The sequence below is a fragment of the Equus caballus genome, chromosome 7, assembly GCF_041296265.1.
Source record: "Equus caballus isolate H_3958 breed thoroughbred chromosome 7, TB-T2T, whole genome shotgun sequence".
NCBI lineage: Eukaryota > Metazoa > Chordata > Mammalia > Perissodactyla > Equidae > Equus > Equus caballus.
The window spans coordinates 71,087,334-71,107,417 of NC_091690.1; the positions used below are offsets into that span (position 1 = coordinate 71,087,334).

The window sequence follows — 20,084 nt, forward strand, 5'->3', positions numbered from 1 at the left end:
CTATATTATATACTGAAATTTATTGATATTTGAAAGATCTGCATAAGTTGGTAAGCCATTTTTTTCCCAAATGGCAAATACATGCTGCTACAAAACCATGCATGGGTAAAAGATACGTGCAAAGTGCAAAAGCCACTAATGGGTTTTAATGCAACTGAGTACGAAAATTTCACTGATATGGTTTCAGACTCTAATAGCAATTAACCTTCAAGAAATTTGTCAAGTTCAGATTAGTGTTAAAGAAGAATAGCCACAATTACGTGAAAAGGCTATTAGAACACCCCTCCCCTTTCTAACTAAACATCAGTGTTAGCCCTCATTTTCTTGGTAAACTTCAACCAAAACAACACATTGCATCTGATTGAATGCAGAAGCAGACAGGAGAATCCAGCTGTTTTTTTTATTAAGCCAATCATTAAAAAAGTTTGTAAACATATAAAACAATGCCACGGGGCCGCCCCATGGCCTAGTGGTTAAGTTCACACGCTCTGCTTCCGTGGCCCAGGGTTTGACCGGTCTGGATCCTGGGCGTGGACAGGGCACCACTCATCAGGCGGTGTCCCACATGCCACAACTAGAAGGACCCACAACTAAAAATACACAACTATGTACTGGGGGGGTTTGGGGAGAAAAAGCAGGAAAAAAAAAAAGAAGATTGGCAACAGTTGTTAGCTCAGGTGCCAATATTTAAAAAAGAAAACAACCATGCCACTCTTCTCACTAATTTTTTGTTTTGGAACATATATTTTTCATAAAAATATGTTAATATTTAATTTAGTAAGATTGTTACTATTTTAGCTATTTAAATGTTTTTAAATGCCTCCGTTTTAATTTCTAATACTGTAAATACCGGTAAAAACCACATAAACAGAAGTTCTTTGGGATCCTCAATAATTTTTAGGTGTGGAAAAGGGTCCTGAGTCCAAAAAGGTTGAGAACCAGCGCTCTCGCGTTAGTGCTGTCATCATTCTGCACCGACCAGTACTAGGCAGCAGGGGGCAGCAGAGGCAGTCAAATGACCTGGTTTATCCGCGCCACCTTTGAGGGGCCACTATTTTCATCTCCATTTTACTCAGCAGGCAGCTGAGGCATAAAGAGGGGAGACGACTGGGCCAAGATGTGCATCCGGCTCCGAAGCCCACAGCATCACGCCCACAGTGTCCTACATCCAACTTTGCCTCCAGTCTGGACAAGTGACTGCCCCACCCCCACCCCGCCTCGCCATTCTCCTATCCATTCCTCACTCAACGCATTCTTATCCGGTCTCGCCATCCTTTAAGCTCAGCCAGGGTTTGGATGTTCACCCTGCCCTGGTGCCTTGGACCCCTCGGGGTCTGCCCGTGACCTCCTTTGATAATAAATTGGGCCATAAAGTTTCCCCGGGTGTGCCGGGGTGGATGGAGCCCCAGCCCCCACAGTTCCACATACGTCAATCGTCAATCGAGGTCACAGGGCCACCGGCGGCACCGGAAGGCCAGGGACGGGGGAGAGGCAGGCAGGGCTGTGAGCGAGCAGGAGGCCCTCTGGATGGTGGTGAGTGGGGAGGAGCGAGGCTGGATCCAAGCCCAGCCCCCTCCCCCTCTTCACCCCTCCCCCTCGTTAAGGCTGCGAGCCCTCCAGATAAAGTCCAAACTCAAAGCCCCACCTGATACGGCCTCCACCTGCCTGCCCCTCGAGCTCCATCTTGTTTATCAGACACTCACATAGCAGCTTACCATGTCCCAACACTACCCTAAGCTCTTACAAAAATTAACTCACTTCATCCTTAGAAACACCCTGTGAGGCAGGTACTAGGATCATCCTCACTTTACAGTTGAGGAGACTGAGGCACAGAGCAGTGACAGAGCCAGGATTTCAACCCAGGCCGTGTGGGTCCAGAGTCTATGCTCTAACTGCTCCCATGTGCGCGCTCAATTTCTCCCTTCCCACATCGTTCTTGTTCTCCCAGACACACCAAACTTCTCAACTGTCACCTGCTGTTCCCACTGTCGTCACTTTTGCTCAATGTCCCCCTCCCCTGCCCAGAATAGAAGAGTCTTCCCTCCTTATCCTGACAAGCTGTGCTCATCCTTAGAGGGCCAGCCGACTGTCACCTTCCCTGTGAGGTGGCCTTTGAGCTGCCCTGCCCTCCTTTGCAACAGGCAGCCTCCTGTGTTGACAGTTCCACTGCAGACAGCCCTGGCACGGGGGGCTCCTGGTGATCAGGGAGGGCGGCTCCTCCCTGACTGTCCCATCCCTGGGTGCACAATGTCTGGTCTGGGACTTTGTCCAGCTCAGGAAGTGCTGGTGAGTGCCGATGAGCGGGGGGCATAGAGAGAGACCAGACTCCATCCCTTGCCCTCTAGTGGGAAAACTGACCCACAAACAGCCCAAGATCCAAGGGGATCAGAGTCCCAAGAGAGACACAAAGAGCCTGCAGTGTCACAGGCTCCAGTGGATGATGCCCTGCTTCCCACTGGTGGAGTCAGGCTTCTCAGAGGGCTAAGCTTGTGCACTGGGCCTTGAAGGATGGAGAAAATGCCAGTGGCCGGGTGGGGCTGGGAAAGGATTCCAGGCTGGTGGAGGAGGCTGAGGCAGGGAGGCAGGATGTGCTGTGAGGGCCAATGAGTCCAGCTGAGCTCTCGACCCCGCCAGACAGCGGCTGCAGGAGCGCAGGGTCACCTCTGCTCGATGCTCCGTGGTGTGCCCTCCAGCACCTAGCACAGTGCCTGACATGGTGGGTGTGCTATAAAGATTTGCTGGAAGCAGATGTCGTGGGCTGTGAAGTCATACAATTCGGGGGCCCTATTTAAGAAAAAGAACGTGAAATTCTTAATATGGGTGTAGGTGCAACAGCGACCGTGTATCAGCAACGAGAGCGGGAAGGAGCCGGACGACAGAGCTGAAGCTGCAGCAACCTTGCTGTTAATCCTCGTCTGGTGGAAGAATCCAGGAGGGTGGAAGGTTCCTGGAGCAGGGGCACAGGCTGACAAGGCTAGCCTTTTCTGTCAGCCCAAGCGAGGCCCAGGTTCAGAACCGGCCTCCGAGCCCTCAGTCACCCTCCCAGACAAGCTCCTGTGACCAGGCCTCTGTCACGCTTCCTGGGCCTCTCCGCCACAAAAAGGCCCGATTCTCCCAGGTCAGGAGACTTCCTCCCCTGGGAGGGTGGCCTGGGGGAGAATGTGGGCGTCTGAGTACCGTTTGTTGGTCACCTCCTGGTGACCTTGGGCATTCCCCTCCTGGGCCCCGGGGGTCAGGAGGGTCTGTTCTGAAAGCCGCTTTTTCATCCTGGCATTCTGCCCTGCGGGCCTGCCTCACTGCAGGGGCGGCCGGAGAGGGCTCTCTGAGGGCCTCATTCATCTCCCAATGCTGAGGTCTTCCGAGGGCGGCCTGGTGCTGTGCTGGGTGGCGGTAGGTGGGGGGGTGCATGGCCACGGAGGTGCCCCTGGCCCAGCGGGCCAACTAGACAGGAAGTACATAACTACAGAGCCTTCCAGCCAAGAGGTCCCAGGCCAAAGGCAGACTCCCTGGGGGAGTCCAGGCAGGCTTCTCAGAGGAGGAGACACCTGATTTGAGAGATGGAGCATTCATTCAATGATGATGTGCCAAGCACCTACTCTGTGCAGGCTCTGAGGGTACAGCGGCAAAAAGGACAGATGGGCGTTTGCCCCAAAGTTCCTTCCCTTCCATCCAGCAGGGAAGTAGGAATTAACTCAGGAAAGAAGGGGAACATGGCCCCCCAGACAAGGGGACCAGCAGGAGCAGCCACATGGAGGAGAGAGACTGCATCCAGCTTGTGGATGGAGCCGAGAGGTTTGGTGTGAGGGGAGAGGGAAGTGGTTGGGAGATGATGCTGGTGGGGTTGGCAGAGAACAATAATGGAGGGGCTGGAACACCAGGCTAGGGTCTTAAGACTTGATCATGCTGGCAACTGGGAGCTACGGAAGGTTCTGAGCAGAGGGAGAAGTCACAAGGTTTCTTAGCACCATTACCATGCTCGACACATAAAGCAAAATAACCTCCCACCAGCCCTCCAGCCACAGGCACCCAGAGCCAACTTCTCACCCCTAACCCCTGGGCCTGGCTAAGAGAGCCCCCTCCCCGACGTGGACTTGAGCCTGCAGCTCTCCCTCCTTCTTGTTGTTCCAACCAGACTAAGCTGGTGCACTCTAAGGAGGGGATGAAGCAGAGCCTCTGGGTCCAGGCCTCCAACCCTTCACTGTGAACGCCCCACACCATTTGCCTCTTGTGGGCTTTAAATGTTTTCATGCTATCCAGTTCCCTACAAAGCTCCGTCTTTCCCATACCGATGCTTGGCTTCGAAACCTCCCGGGCGCCCCTCTGACAACCCGTGAGTCCAGACTCTGAGTCTTCAAGGCTGGGGCCTCAGCATAACCCTGCTGAGTTCAAGATCATGAGCAAGACCCCAACAGAGTTCTCAGCCCTTAAAGTCTGGACTCCCTCCTGTCTGGTCCCCCCTGCCTCTCCACACTTTTCTCTTCCCACTGGTTCCGCTGTCCTTTCCCTGGGAACTCCAGCCACCCCAAACTTATCTGGGTTCTTCAACAAAGCAACGCTCTCCCTCGCCTCCAGGGCTTTGCCCAGGCCGGCCTCTCTGCCCAGAGCACCGTCCATTCCCCGAGGTGCCCCCTAACCTAGCTAACCCCTACTTCTAGCCCGAGGCTGCCTGTCACTCAGCCTCAGGGAAGACTCTCCTAATCGCCCCAGAATAGGCCAGGGGTCTTCAGAAGTGTTCTTTCAGACTCCATGCCTTTGCACATGCTGTTTCCTCTGCCAGGAATACCCTTCCCTCCACCCTCGGAAGCCCTGCACCTGCCCAGTCCCTGCCAAGTAGCAGCATCTTTATCTCCCTTTTACTGATAAGGAACCAGAGGCTCAGAGAGGTCACATCTGTTCAAAGCCACACAGCTTTGCCCTAGGATGCTACAGTGATGAGTGAATAGAATCCTGTAACAGCCACATGGTCTTGGGACATCACCTGGCCTCTCTGTGCTTTGGTGAAATGGGGTACCTACTGCCTGCATAAGGTTGGTGTGAGGTTCACAGAAAAGCTGTACTGTGTGGCCTCCATTCCTTCACCCCCCAGGCCAATTAGTGGCTTTCACATGACCCCTGCAGCACATTCAACACTCGGTTCATTCATACATCAGAACCCTCCGCCGCCTGCTCTGTGCCCTGCCCTGTGCGGGGTGCTGGGGACTCGAGATAAATCTGGCACAGCTCCCCGCCCCCAGGCGCTGGGGGAGGGGGGGCGGGAGCCTAAGGGAGGGACCTCACGACTCGAGGTGTGTGTGCGCTGTCCTCACATACCTCTGCTCCCGACTTCGTATTTGTAAAAGTGACAACGACGCACCTCCCCGCAATGGGCGCTGGAACAGGGGAAATGTCGAAGAAAATCCGCTCTTTATTTTCAAAAACTTATTTTCACCGCGTCCTGAAATCTGAATATCTGACAGCAACCACCGCTCATCTCGTGCTGAGCTCTAGAAGCTGGGGAGTGGGGGGCGCACTGCGAGGGCGGTGCCCCACCACTCCTGAAGGCTCCGCCACCCCGATAACTCACCTCCACCCTGCTGCCTTCCCTACCCAGACCCCTGTTCCTACCCCATGACACCCCCTCGCCCCCGACAAACCAGTCCTCCTCACCTCTCCCTCCCTCGGGGTCCCCGGGTAACCCGGCCCCCCGCCGCTCTTTAAAAGCCCCCACCCCTCCATTGTCCTCGCTCCCCGCAGCTCTGCACGGCCGGCCCCGCCCCTCCGAGGTGGAGTACCCGTCCCGCCGGGCCCCGCCCTATTCCCGCTCTCCGATTGGCTCCCGCTGCCCGACGGCGGGGGCCGGGGGCGGGGACCTGGGCAGGCCCCACCCCTCGCCTTCAGCCCGGGCGGGGGCGGGGCCTCGGGCTGACTCCGCCCCGCTCGGGCGGGGCCGCGCTGGCCGGCGCTCGGGCGCTGGGCGGCGCTGCCTCGGCTCGGCTCGGCTCGGCTCGGGCTGCGGCTCCTGTGGGGGTGGGCGGCTGGGATGACAGCGGCGGCGTCCGCGGCTGTGGCGCGGGGCTGAGCGGGCGGCGAGCGAGCGGGGAGAAGAGGAGGAAGTGGAGCCGCGGTCGCGAGCGCCGGAGTCAGCCGGCGCGCCAAGGGCCGCCCAGTTTTGCAGAGCGAGCAGAGTCCGGACCCGGGAAGACTTCACGTCGGGCGCCGGCCGCCGCGGCTCCGCGCCCCGCCTGCCCAGCCTGCCCCAGGCCGGCTCCGCGTCGGGACGCTCCCCGCCCCGCGGTCCGGGGCGTCGTGGCCGGGACGCCGCGAGCCCCAAGCCTGAACCGTGCACCGGCGCGGGACGCTCCTGGGCCCCACGGGGCCATGGCTGCGGGCTCGTTCCCAGCCTCTCGGTAGTGTGCGTTGGAGCGCCCAGCACTCCGCCAGGGGTTAACTCAGGGCGCCCCCAGCCTCCCGACTGAGTGCGGAGGAGCCGGCGCGCCCCCAGCCTCCGGTTCCCGAGACCCGAGCCTTCCGCTGCCTCCGACCCCGTGCTTCGGACTTGGGACCGTGCGAGCGCCCAGGAAGCCCCGGTCCGGGTCCAGCGCCCCGCGAGGGGTCCCCGGCGGGCTGGACAGTCGTACTGAACCGGTCTGGGCTGGTGCTGCGAGCCGAAGCGGCCACCTTCCTGCCGCCCCAGGCGAGGGGCTGGGCGCTCGCTCCGCGGAGAACACAGGTGGCCCCTCTGCCCCTGCAGAGACCGAGAGCTGCAGGTGAGGGCGGCGCGGATGCCGGGCAGGGGCGGCCTGGACCCACCCCACGCGGCGCCGGGCCGGCTGCTGGCGCGTGCGGGGCGCTAACTGAGGCCGGAACTGGCTGGGAGGGGGCGCGGGGAAGGGAGAACATCAGCACTTCTTGAGCGCCCATTGTGTGTGGGGCCGCGCCCCGCCCTTGCGCAAATGGTCCCTCATTTAAGGCTCGCTACTATTCCGTGAGATAAAAGGTGTTGTGTATCGTTATGGGCGCTTACAGATAGGGAAACTGAGGCTCCACGGGGTTGATTGACCCTACTCTTTTCACTCTGAGGATGAGACTGGGGAAGAAGGTTAGGGTGGAGAGGGAAAGAAGCAGAGAATGAAGAGAAAAAGAAAGGAAGTGGATAGCTGCCTGGCAGGAGAGGGTAGTGGGGAACTGGTCAATGTGGGGCCGCTGGAGCATTCAAAAGCTGATCTGAGGCTGGGGAGGTGGCTTCTCCTGGCCTCCTTCTCCCACTCCGTGGCCATGTCACCTCCCAGGAAAGGTGACCCAGAGTTGAGAGCAGAGGTGGGAAGCTTCCTATTTCCCCAGCTGTTCTCTCCATGGGCCCAGGACCGGAGAGCAGTGGCACCTGGCACCTGCGTGCCACACTCCAGAGTCTCTAAGACACCCTGGAGGTCCTGAGTCACCGCTTATCTGTTGGGGAAACTCCGTGTAGACGTTCCCAAGTCAGAGCCCATGAGAACTGAAGGAGATGGGGTCCCTCAGCACTCAGCCAGCTCACATCTTTCAGATTACTAACAGGGACACTGAGGCTTGGGGGCCGTGGGGGAGGAGGGGTGAGGCTGAGCCAGAAGCACACAGAAAACCTTCTGAAACACCCTTCAAGGTATCCCCTCTCCCACCCCAGTTAGCATCTTCTGGGTGGATGGCTGGGGTTTTCCTCACACCTGATGTGAGGTCAAGATGACCACCTGTGAGGCTCTAGTGAGAGCCTGTGTGGTTAGCGCTGGGGTCTGAGACATGCGGGCGGCCATAACCTTTGGCTCAGAGCCTCTCCTGGACCCAGGAACTTGCAAGACACCTCTGGTCCAGGAGGGGAGGGGCTTGCTCGAAGTCTCAAGGCTGGGGCTGCCAGGGCGGGGGCATAGTCCCAGGTGTCTGGATTCCTAGGCAAGGCCTCGGGCTGCTGCCCCTGGGGCTGTGCAGGGAGAGGGGTGTCGTGAAAGAGTCTTTGGCATGAACTCTGGGCTCTTGTTCTGGGGGGCGTGGGGGCGGGGGGTTGTGGTGGACATGGCCTTGGTCTGAGCCCTGTGGTTGCCTGGGACTAGTTAACCCGTGCTGTGCCTAGCTTCCTGGAGTCAATAGGAAACCACTTTGGAAAGCCCCGGGGAGGTGGAGGAGGCTGGAGAGTTCAGCTGAAGGCTGGAAGCTCAGTCGCTAGGCGGGGAGGGGTTGGGACAACTGGAAGGGAAGGTGACTGAGGGGCTTGGGGTTCTCCCCCATCTGTGGGATTTCAAATTCTCCTAATACTCCATGATCTAAACAAAGCTCCTCTCCGATGAGATCATTTCACACCTGTGATCTCATGTCATGGTATGGTGGAAAGAACCTGGAGTGAGGTAGAATAGAGTTGGGGAGCCACCTGGGACCTCTCGGGTGCATCGATGGCTCCAAGCCTCACATGTAAAATGGGGCCAAGGCAGGCTGTGCGTTACCTGCTCAGATAATGGGGCCATCACATCCAGTGAAGTGTCAAGTGCTAAAGAGTTTTTTGTGTTTGCCAAGACTGGGCTTGAAACTAATGGCACCTTGTGTGGAAAACTGAGGCTCAGGGAGGTGGAACCACTTGCCCAGGCCCTTTGGGTTAGCTGCGGAAACTGAGTGCTGACTGCCTACCAGGTGCCCTGGGAGTTACCCTGGTGGAAAAGGAGTGGACTGACTAGCTCACAATTGGGTGAGCTAAGCGGCAGGCTAAAATGAACGCACAGACAGCAGTAAGTCAGACAGAGCGGGCGGGCGTGAATCTGCTCTGCCTCCCACTGGCCAGATGGTACTGGGCAAATAAATCGCTTTCACTCCTCAGAGCCCCAGCTTCTCTGTAAATTAGGATTCCTCCTTTACAAGGTTGTTGTGAGGATTAATGAGATATAAATATACAGTGCTTGGCCAAATATCTCTTTCCTTTCCTATAAGGAAAACAGGCTTGAATTTGGACCAGGAAATCTTGGAAAATTCTCAGACTTGCCTTGGATGAAAATGCGGAGTACTGTTGCATGCTTATAGTCCTAGGTGTGCTCAGCTGGGGCTCCTGTATGGGTCGGGCTCCCCTGTGCCTCCTCTCTGGTCCCACAGCCCTCTAGAATCTGCTTGGGGACCCTGGGCAAGAGGCTCTGGATTCTGACCCCCTACCCCAGGACTGTTGGCTTCCTCTGGTTGTGGGGGAGCTGGTGTGCATTCCCTCTGGCCCATTGTCTGGCCTCCCTAGGCACAGAGGTGCAGTGAATAATTTATGACTCCCCTCGCCCTATGAGGCGGGCTCAGGGAAATTGCTCTGGGCTCCACTGAGCTTCTGAACCCTGCTAGAGGAAGTGAGTGGTTCCAGTCAGTGCTTTTAAGTCTTGGGTATGGGGAGGAGGGAGGGCAGGACAAGATGAAAGTGGTCTATGATCAGACCTGGCTCTCTCCTCTTTGGGGGCAAGGTGGACCCACAGGACACAATGGAAACCAAGCTAGATAGCTAGGATCAAGCCATGGACCTCTGATTCCAAGTGAGTGGTGAGGGGTAGCAGCAAGGGGCCCTTGAGGACTGGAGTGCCTTGGAAGGCTTCATCAAGGAGGGTGACTGGGCTGGAGCTGGAGGCACCTAGCTGTAGAGAGTGGGGCTCCTGACATCGGTTCAAGGTGGAAAACTAGTTATGCCACATACTCACCCTGAGACAGTGGGCAAGACACCTGACCCTGCCAGGCCTCTGTTTGCTCCTCTGTAAAACAGGGTAGTTATGGGTGACCCTGAGGTCACATATGTAAAGTACATGATATGATAGGTACCTAGAGAAAGGCTGCTTCACTGTGAACATGAACCATGGGTGGGCTAACCTTGGAGGAAGCGGGACAGTGTAGTAAGCAGAGAGGTGGGGAGACTCTGGGGTGGTGATGCTGGGGTTTATGGGGTCAGTGAGTGGTGTGGAGAAGAGGAGTGAGTGACCAGATGGTAGACGGCCTTGAGTGTCAGACAGAATTCACATTTCAGAAAGCATCATGGAGTCCCCATTCAGAACCCTCTGTGGCTCCTTGCTGCCTGTAGGATGAAGACCAGCCCCCTTTGTTGTGCGTTCAAGGCCTTGCCCACCATAGCCACTGCCTGGATGCCTGGCTCATGGCTCGTCACGGTCTCCTGAACACACCATTTGTGGCCCCGTTGCTGCGCCTTTGCTTGTGGGGTTTCTGCTGTCAGAACCGTCGTCCCTGCCTCTTCTCTGCTCACCTCTCCATCTGTTGAGGCCCAACTCAGGTTATAAATTCACCTAGAAATGTTCCTGGATTACCCAACCCTCTGATCACACCCCCTCTGAATCTTAACACTTCACAGTAATAGTAATAAATAATACCTACCATTATATCACATTTTACAGTTTGTAGAGTACATCCACATAGTCATTAATAATATCATGATGTGGGGCCGGCCCTGTAGCTGAGTGGTTAAGTTTGTGTGCTCCGCTTCAGCGCTCCAGGGTTTCGTTGGTTCGGATCCTGGGCGCGGACATGGCACCGCTCATCAAGCCACACTGTGGCGGCGGCCCACATGCCACAACTAGACCTACAGCTAAAAAAAATACACAACTGTGTACCAGGGGGCTTTGGGGAGAGAAAGGAAAAATTAAAAAATCTTAAAAAGAAAATATCATGATGTGATATTAACAGTAGCTAAAGCTTTGTGTTCTTATTATGCTAAGCGCTTTATAGACACTCTCATTCACAACTCTGGGTGATAACTACTGTTATTCTCCAGAAACTGGGGCTCAGAGAACTGCATTGTCTTGCTCAAGGTCACACAGCTAGACAATGGGGAGTGAGGAGTCAAGCCTGTGCTTCTATCTGCGACTGAACAGACAGCTCGACAGCTTTTAGAAGATGTCCTGTCTCTTCAGCTCCTCCCGAGTACCTCGAGAGCATCCTTCGCATGTAAAAAGCCTGGAAATGAGCCTTCTTCTCAAGGCTGAGGAAGGGCAGTGCTGAGGAGCATGGGACCCAGGAAGGACCCCTTGGCCAGGCATCTAAGGCCCTGGGCCCTGCGCTGGCTGGCTGTGTGGCTCGGGGTGAATCAGCCCCTCTCTGTGGTCCTGTTTTCCCGTGTCTATGGTGAGTGGGATGGTGTTCGAGCTCCCGCTTTCTGCAGTGTCCTTCGTGACCCTGGAAGGTGGAGGAGACCACAGCGTCAGGGCCAGAGGATGTGGTGTGGCGGGCGGTTGTGATTTTTGGCCTGGCTGCTGTCTGGGCCAGCAGGCTCTGTAGTTAGCTGCTGCCTCCCCCGAAGGAGGGTGGTGGCCTGGGCTGCTGGCAGCCTGGTCATTAGCTGGGCAGAGAAGACCCTATGATTGGGAGCCGGCTGGGCCAGGCCAGGTTGGCAGGGCTGGAGGCAGACTGGCTCCGCCACAGTGGGGTCATTGGCAGGGCAGCTGGCAGGGCAGCCGCTTCTCCTCCCTTTGCAGCCTCCAGGGCGGTGGCAAGCACCCCCAGCAGCAGAGCTCTGTCGGCCGTGGCTTGCCCTTCCTCCCGCTGTGGTGGTGGTGGAAGGGGAGCAGCAGGGATCCTAGCCAGGCCTGAGGTGCCTCCGGCTAGGAGCTCCCAGACTCCCCCAAGCAGGTGGATTGCTGCCTTCCTCCTGTGCAGATCCACAGCCCTTGCTCCCTCACTGTGGTCTGTGGAGTCGGGTTCCATGGCTCTGCTTCCCTTGCCAGCCCGTCAGAACTAGATTCTCTTCACCCCAGTCCTCCGCTTCTTACAGAGTGCCTGGCACAAGGTGGCAGCCACCCCCGGCAGGGGAGACAGTGCGAGCAGCCCCTTGGGCATGTCGCTCAACCTTTGTACCTCTGTTTCCTTCCCTGTAAAATAGGGCTGACAATAACAGTTGAGGAGGTTAAGTGAGATGACAGGAGTGAGGTGCCTGGCCAGGCCTGGCATGCAGGCGGGTGCTTCTTCAGCCTGAGTCCACTTGCCCGTCCCCTTGGCAGCCTCATGACCGAGTGGCTCAGTAGGAAGCTGATTGATTAGTTAAGCCCATGCTGCCAGGAGGGAGGGTGTGCCTGGTGGCAGGGAGGGCTCCCTAGGGGAGGACACTTTGCTGCCTGGGGGGCGCTCTGTGTCAGAGGGGACTTGTGGAGCTGCGAGTCCCACTGCCTTCCCGGTGAGCAGGCAGCTGTTGGCCGTGGAGGCCCCCAGCTAAGCTCAGGGCAGGGAGCAGGACTGGGGTGTCCAGGGGCCGGTTCTTCTCAGGCCGTGGCAGCAGGAACGGCCCAGTTGGGAGGAGCCGTTGGGGTTCCAGGGAGCTGATGTGGGGCAGAGAGTGTCCTTCCTGAAAGAGAAGCAGCGTTGGTCTCCCTCTCACACACGCCTTCAGAACGTAACAGGATTAGAGATTTTGGTCTGTGGGGGCAACACATTCAACAGGTAGGCACGTAGATACAAAACTTTCAGGGGCCAGCCTGGTGGCGCAGCGGTTAAGCACGCACGTTCCGCTTCGGTGGCCTGGGATTTGCCGGTTCGGATCCCAGGTGTGGACATGGCACGGCTTGACACGGCATGCTGTGGTAGGCATCCCACGTATAAAGTGGAGGAAGATGGGCACGGATGTTAGCTCTCAGGGCCAGTCTTCCTCAGCAAAAAGAGGAGGATTGGCAGCAGTTAGCTCAGGGCTGATGTTCCTCAAAAAAAAAAAAAAAAAAAAGATACAAAACTTCCAGATTGTGGACAGTGAGCTCCTGCGGCGGGGGCTGGTCCCCTCCTGGTCTGTGGATGGTGGTATAGGGTGATGCTCAGGTCCCAGCCATGTGCACACGCTCACTAGCCGTGTGACTTGGGCAAGTGATTGAACCTCTCTGGGCCTCAGTTTCCCCATCTGTAAAATGGGGACAATTATAGCACCTGCTTCACAAGGTTGTAGTGAGGATTAAATGAATTGTACATGTAAAGCACTCAGAAAAATGCCCAGCACGTAATAAGCCCTCAGTGCAGGTTAGCTGTTATTAGCTGTGTCTCCAGCGCCTAGCAGAGCGTCTGAAAGAGGACAGGTGGTCGGGAATGGAGTATGGAATGAATCCCAAGCAAAGGGCAGCTGCCCTGTGCCATCAGTGAATGAACGGGCTGGCCTCCTAGGGAGGGGAGGATGCAGAAGCAATGATGAGACGGAATGTGACAGAATGTAGCAGAGAAGGCCAGGGGTTGGTGTTGTCCAGTGCTGGGTGGGGAGGAAGTCAGGAAAGGCTTCCAGGAGGTGGTGTTCCCAGAGCTGAGTTTGAAGGTGTCATTTAACGCACACGCACACATGTGTACATGCACACGCGCCAGCACACTGCTGTGAGGTCAGCACCAGGAATGAGTTCAGAAGGGAGTGGCTCCTGTCCCAGGGCAGCTGGCCAGGGGTAGAGCTTGGGCAGACCCCGGGTCTGCTGGACTCCACACACCTCCCTCTTCCCACCGCCCCTCGCCGCTGTCTTGCCTTCTATGACATTCTGCTTTGAAGGCACAAGGAAGGCGAGAAGGCAGGTGGGGAGGAAGTATGGGCCGAGGTCTGAGAATCCCAGCTCTCCCCAGGGCTGGGACCAAATCTCCTGTGAGAAGAATAAACAGGCCTCGCTAGGAGTTCTTTTATCTTCTTGCTCCCAAGGCACACCCACTGGAGAGGTGGTGTTCCAGCGCTAATCCTGCAGCTGTTAGCTTTTGAATGAATGGACTCTAGAAAAAAATACCATGAAGAATTCCTCCTACCCTCCCACCCAGGAGGCTCAAAGGGAAAGTTTTCTTCCGCTGACAAGGGAGCCAGGACCCCCCAAGTGTCTTAAAGGAGTTCACCGCACAGGCACCCTGAAGTCATGGTCCCTTCCGCTGCCTGCACTGGTGGCTGGCTGTGGGGCCATGTTGAGGACATGACCTCGTCCCTTATATTTTGCCCATTTTTTACCCCTCTTGTAAAATGGCGTCAGAGTAACAAAGCCCTTCTCTCCCTCCAGAGATGGAGGGTGGGGAGCTTGCAAGGTGGGTGAGGCGTTAGTGGGCGTCTGGGCCCATGGCTCTCAAACTTTGCTGCACACATTAGAACCATTTAGGAGGCTTAAAAGTCCTGCCTGGGCCCCACCCCACAAGCTGGGGCTGAACCAGGCATCAGTAGTTTTTAAAGCTCCCTAGGTGATGTCAATGTGTGGCCAAGATCCAGGACTACCTGGCCGCCCCCTGCAGTGTGCCCCTGCCAGCAACCCCAGGACGAAACCTGCACATCCCTGTGACGAGGAGTCATTGCTTCCAGGCTGCTCCCTCTGTGCTCCTGCTCTGCCTGGGACCACCCTGCCTGGAGAAACCGGGCAGTGGAAAGACTTTGCAATCCGATAAACCTGGATTCCAGCACTCCTCTGCTCCCTGCTTGTGTGTCTTCTCTGAGCCTTGGTATCTTCACCTGAAAATAGGAATAAGAATAATCTCTCTGAAGGGGCTGTAGAGACCAAACGAGGCCATGCATGGAAAGCATCAGCCGGTGCCTGCCACGTCAGCAGTCAACAGAGTGGCAGAGCCAGGCTGCACTCAGACCCTGGACTCCCCCATAGTGCTCTTCCTGCTGCCCCAGCCACCTGAGGCTGGGTCTCTGAAATGGGGGCTGGTGGGGGAGGGATCAACACCCAGTCTTGGGGCCCTTCCCTGTCCCCCTTGTCTCTGACAGATAAGACGAGGCGGCAAGCATTTTGTTTTGCTTGGTTTTGTTTGGATGACCACAGCATCAGGCTCTCCTTAACAATGAAGCCTTGTCTGAATCTGCTTGTTTTTCCAACCCGGACACCCAACTGCACCGCCTGCTCGGGGCCCCGTCCCACCTGGGAGGACTGAAGAATGTCAGCGGTGTTTTTTTCATTTAGGGGAGTGTCCTGGGGAGGCATTGGAGGCCTCCATCTGGCCCTCACCAACGATTGACCCCACTTAAGTCACTTGCTTCTACTGGAAGCCAGTGCAATAAAATTATTTCAAGGTAGCTGTCAGGATGGGTTTTGGAGGCAGAAAAACTTGCATTTGAGTCCTGGCTTTGTCACTTACAGGCAGTACGGCCCTGGGGAGTCATTTCAGCTCTTCGAGCACCAGTATTCTGAAAGATGCATAAGTGGGATGTGCTTCCTTGGGTTGTTCTGAGAAGCACATAAAGAGCTGGGTGTGTGGAGCTCAGTGCCGACCATATCCTGAGCACTCGGAAACTGTCCGGGGTTGTCCTCTGCCCCAGCTTGCTCCGTGTGCCGGGCCAGCCCAGGCTGAGACATGGAGGCCTGCATACTTAGTAACGAAAGAAGGCAAACTGCTCTTCTGTAATCATTTGTTCCAAGGCTTTGGGGAGTCTCTGAGGGCTGCTCAGGGGAAGACTGAAAAAAGGAGGTCACTGGTGGCAGTGCTCGGTCTCCTCTGCTCTGGCCCAGCCAGAGAGGGTGTATTGGCCCGGGTGGACTGCCCAGACAATAGGGGTGTGGCACCCCAACAAAGCAGAGTGCAGCATCGGGGCTGGCAGCCCCTGGGAGCAGCGACCGCCCGGGGCTGAAGTTGCAAGGGGAGAAAGTGGTCAGCTATATGAATGGGCTGCGGCCTGTGTAGTCAACCCAGGAGACCTGGGAGTCCTTCCTCCATCTCCGCTGGGGCTTTCCACTGGGTGAACCTCCCCAGAAGCCAGCAGCACGAAGCCCAATGCAGCCCAGTGAGATCAGCCTCCTGGGCCCCACGCAGGGTGGAGAGGGGGCCTGGAGAGGCACATGGACGGCGTTCCTCACCCCATCGGTTGAAAGCTGTGGAGTCCACTGGACTCACTCTCCTTGGGATGCGGTTTAAGGATCCTTTGTTGTTATTTGAGGATACCCCTTAGGAAGGGGGTCTCAGCCCCCACCCCAAAGACGAACCAAAGCTTCCCAGCTGCCACTCAGGCGGAGGTGTTCCAGGGGTGCCCGTCTGTCTATGTCTGCCTCACCAGAGGTGCCTTAGCACCTGTTTGAGATTGGTGCCCAGGCCCCTGCCCACCATGCCCACCACTTTGTCCAGCTCCACCCCACTTCTCCTCAGAGGACCTGGCTCTGAGTTTTCTCCAGCCTGATCACCTGAGCAACCTTCAATGTGCCTTTGTCCCTCTTTGTCAGGCAGTGTGGAGCAGTGGTTGGAACACAGGCTCTGAAGCCAGCCTTTCTCCTGAAATCCTGACTCCACCTTAGCATGGCTGGGGGACTCAACAGCGTGCCTCTTAATCTCTCTGTGCTGTGGTTCTGCGTCTTTGAAATGGGGTAACAGAGTGTCCCTGAGAGGGTTGTTGTGAAGACAGAATCATTGTGTAGTGCTCAGGACGGTGCCTGGTGGGCAGGAAGTGCCCAGTAAATGACAGCCTCTACCATCATCATCCCAAATAATACGGCGTGGCCCGACCATTAGTGCAAGGACAGGCAGTGTCACCGCCCTCAGTCTAGACTCTGCCCCGCTGACGAGGCGATGACAGTCTCCCGCAGCCTGGCCACATTGTGGACGTTCACCTATCAGCTATCCGCCCCCCTCCCCCAGCCCTCTCTTCTGAGAATTGGCTTCTCATTCCATCAAGCCTCAGTTTCCCCCTCTGTGAAGGAAAGCAGTTGACTAGATGTCCCCAAGTTCTGGCCCTGGAGAAGGCGCCGGGAGCTGGAGGAAGAGGACTCGGGTTGTCCCCGCCCTGGAGGAGCCCTCGAGGCTGGGGTGGACAGGCGCAGTCCAGTTCTGCTCCTTGCGGGGCGGCGGTGAGCAGGGACCAGTGAGAACAGGAACCCAGAGGAGGATGAGAGGAATCAAGGAGCCTCCGTGGAGAAGGGGCATTTGAAATGAGTCTAGAAGGTGGGCTAGGACCTCAGCTGGTCCACCCTGGAGGGGAAAGGTGTCCTCAGAAGGGGGGAGGGTAAGCATCAGGTGAGGAGGCGTGGCCCTGGGGCTGCAGCAGGCGTGGGCGTGCAGCGAGCAGAGCAGAGCGCAGCGGGGCCTCACAGGTGGAGGGACATGTAGGGAGAACATTCGGATTCTGGGATCAGGCAGACGCGGGTTTCAATACTGGCCCAGTTTCTTGTTGGTTCTTTGTGGGCAAGTGGCTTGGCTTCTCTGACCCTGTCTCCCCATCTGTGGAATGGGGGCAAGCCCTTCCAGGGCTGGGCAGTGATGTGCAGTGCTGAGTGTGGCTGAGGAGCCAGGCTGCCCCTTGACCCTGTGGCTGCAGAGAAATCAGGGATCCAAGGGGCCTGCCTGGGTCCATGCCTCCTCCCCCAAATCAGGCTACAGGTGGCTTCCAGGGGCCTTGCTAGGGACAACCTTATCTCCGGAGTGGGGCAAAGGTCACAGGTAGGCTGGTGTCAGGTGAGCTCAGGTGCACCAAGCAGTGGCCCCAGCCCAGAGATAGCCCTGGTGCAGCCACCTGACCAGCTCTCATTAGAGCTGACAGCCATCGGTGGCTCCAGGAGGTAGCTCTGGGCCCCCATCAGCCTCTGACCCGCAGAAGGGGCCCTGCTTCCCTAAGCCCAAGTGGCCCCCTGGAACCTGTGAAGACCGGGTAAGGGGAGTGTGGGGCCGGGCAGGCCTGGGATAGGCTGTGCAGGGGTACTGGCCAACGCTACAGGGCCTGTGCTGGAGTGCCTGGGTGTGGGATATGGGGAGAGCATGGGGTTCCTGCCAGGCAGGGAGCCAGAGGTACGGTCAGACGGAAGGTGTGTTGGGGTACATTGCCTGGAAGGCACCTGTGAGGCCCCCAGGGCATGGTGGCTTGGGGGCAGCTGGGCAGGCCTAGAATGCAGTGCCCTTTCCTTTTTTTTTTGAGGAACATTAGCCTGAGCTAACTGCTGCCAATCCTCCTTTTTTTGCTGAGGAAGACTGGCCGTGAGCTAACATCCATGCCCATCTTCCTCTACTTTATATATAGGACGCCTACCGCAGCATGGCTTGACAAGCGGTGCCATGTCTGCACCTGGGATCTGAACCAGCGAACCCTGGGCTGCCGAGAAGCAGAACATGCAAACTTAACCGCTGCACAACTAGGCCGGCCCTTGCAGGGCCCTTTCCTTATAGCCGGCCACCACGGAGCACCTCCTCTCCTCCCTGATGGGAGTGCTTGTGGCATCTCCAGCACTTGCCCATTGGCGGCTGAGGAGGAGCCTGGAGATGCCCCTGGGGGTGTGGTAGTGCCTGCTCCTCACAGGCCTTCCTGAGAAGGGAGGTACCCCGGCTTCTGAGTCAGTCCTGACTTTGAAGCTCAGTGCTACCTCTTTGAGCAAAGCTTTAAAGACATTGGGCAAGTCACTTAACCTCTCTGAGCCTCAGTCATTCACCTATAACATGAAGGTGGTGACCCTACCTTCCAGGTCTGTTTTGAAGCTAAAATGACGTGGTGGATGAGATAGCATCTTGTATCTGAGAGGAGACTCCATCATGACCACCCTCATCCCGCTCCCTTTCTCTGCATGCTGTCCATTTTTAATGCTGCCTCAGGAGGTTCCTTCCTCTGTCTGACTTAAATCCATTCTGCTGCAACTGGACCCTCCTTTGTCTTGTTGAGGGCTCTGCAGAGGCAGACTGAGCCCCTCCTCTACACAAGTGTGCCCCGTCAGTACCTGCAGTGAGCAAGGCAGCCAATGGAGCAACTGGGTGCTGGCTTTCACCTTGCGGCTTGGGGGCCCAGCTGTCAATGGCCTGCGCCTCCTGACCAGCGTGGAATGCGGGCGGGTGCGTCATCATGACTGTTCACACTGTGCTTGATCCATGCTCCAAAAGGGACAATTCTGAGGCAGTGGAGAAAGCCTTAGCCTGGGCTTAGAAGGCCCGGATTCTGGCACCCACTTGACCCCTGTCTTGCTGTGTGGCTTCCAGCCAGTTAGCAACCTCTCTGGGTCACAGTAGGCCTGGAAGATGGCCGTGCGCTAGGCCCAGGTGTCTCCAGTGACGATATAGATGATTCTGCCTGAAGATTCTTTTCCTACGTCTCCCCACCTGGGCCCCAGGCACCCTGGGAGGTCTGCAGAGTAGGGTGCTGCCGGTGGCTGGTGGTGGAAGGAGCTGACTCTCATCTCTCAGACCAGGGCTCCCAAGGGTAGGCCGTGAGTTCAAGGTCAGCTGGGGGATTCCTGGTGGGTGGGGTAGCGCCTTCCTCCTCAGAGCAGGGATTTTGAGAGCCCGGATCTCCTCTTACCCCCTCAGCTGAACTCATCCATCCAAAGGTCATGACGTTTGAGTCTCTCCTTGGAGTAGATCCTTTCCCACGGGAGGGCTGCTATAATCCCTCGTCCTGTGGGTGGGAACCTGCAGCTCAGAGAGATGAAGCACTGGCCTCAGGACCCACAGCCTGTCAGCGGGGCGTGGCGAGGGACCTGGAGCCCTGGATTCCGCACAGCCACATGGCACCCGGGCCGGGCCTGGCCCTCTAGGTCCTCAGCACGGGACTAGGGGTGGAGCACAGGAGAGCCAGGTGGTTTGTGGTGTGGGAAGGGCCCCATGGGCTTGCGGGGGGGTGCTCCTGGAACTGCTGCGTCCCTTTCCCTGGGAGGAAGTTGGCCAAGGAACGCAGTGGGTGGAGGGGTCGGGGACCCAGGAGTTCGGGGCTGCGGCTGGTTCTCAGTGCCCCTGTGGACTTCACTGTTTGGTTTCGTGGAGGAATCGGGACATGTCTTGTTGGCTTTGGACGCATTGTAGTTTACCTTTACAGAGCGCTGTGGTATCTGTGATGTCACCGGGTCCTCACTGCGGTCGTGTGTGGCTCGCTCTGGAGGGCAGGACAGGGCGAGCTCTGGAATCAGGAGACTGGCTTTCTATTCCGGTCCCCCCACCTCGTTCTCCCCAGCACTCGAGTACCAGCTGAGCGTCAGTGTACCCCCTCTGCGAAAGGGCCCCTCGTTCCCCCAGCAAGGAACTGGCGCCTGGCTGGCTGGCTGCGCACATTCGGCAAGACGGGGTCTGGACCCCTGGGCCAGTGCCTGCTGCCATGCAGTAGTTTTCGTGGTTTGTATCATCCGGCCCACTTTCTGGACGGGAAGATGGAGGCTCAGCGAGGGAAGGTGACTTGCCTGAGGTTGTGTGGTGATTGGCTTGGTCCTCTGGACATCCTGTCGGTGGCTTTTTTCTCTAAC

The 20,084-nt window shown here is 57.2% G+C and overlaps 1 protein-coding gene across 8 annotated transcripts in view; it reads left to right on the top strand.

The window, feature by feature from the left end:
- Positions 1-5,898: 5,898 nt before the first annotated feature.
- Positions 5,899-20,084, top strand: part of GDPD5 (glycerophosphodiester phosphodiesterase domain containing 5) — an 85,844-nt gene continuing 71,658 nt past the window's right edge. For 4 of the 8 annotated variants that reach the window (XM_023645700.2, XM_023645704.2, XM_023645707.2 and 1 more), the window contains exon 1: positions 5,904-6,746. The gene's annotated coding sequence lies outside the window, so the exon portion shown is untranslated. Of the gene's footprint in view, positions 6,747-20,084 lie in introns of all 8 variants that reach the window. The other 4 variants (XM_023645703.2, XM_070273280.1, XM_023645708.2 and 1 more) reach the window with 3 other exon arrangements.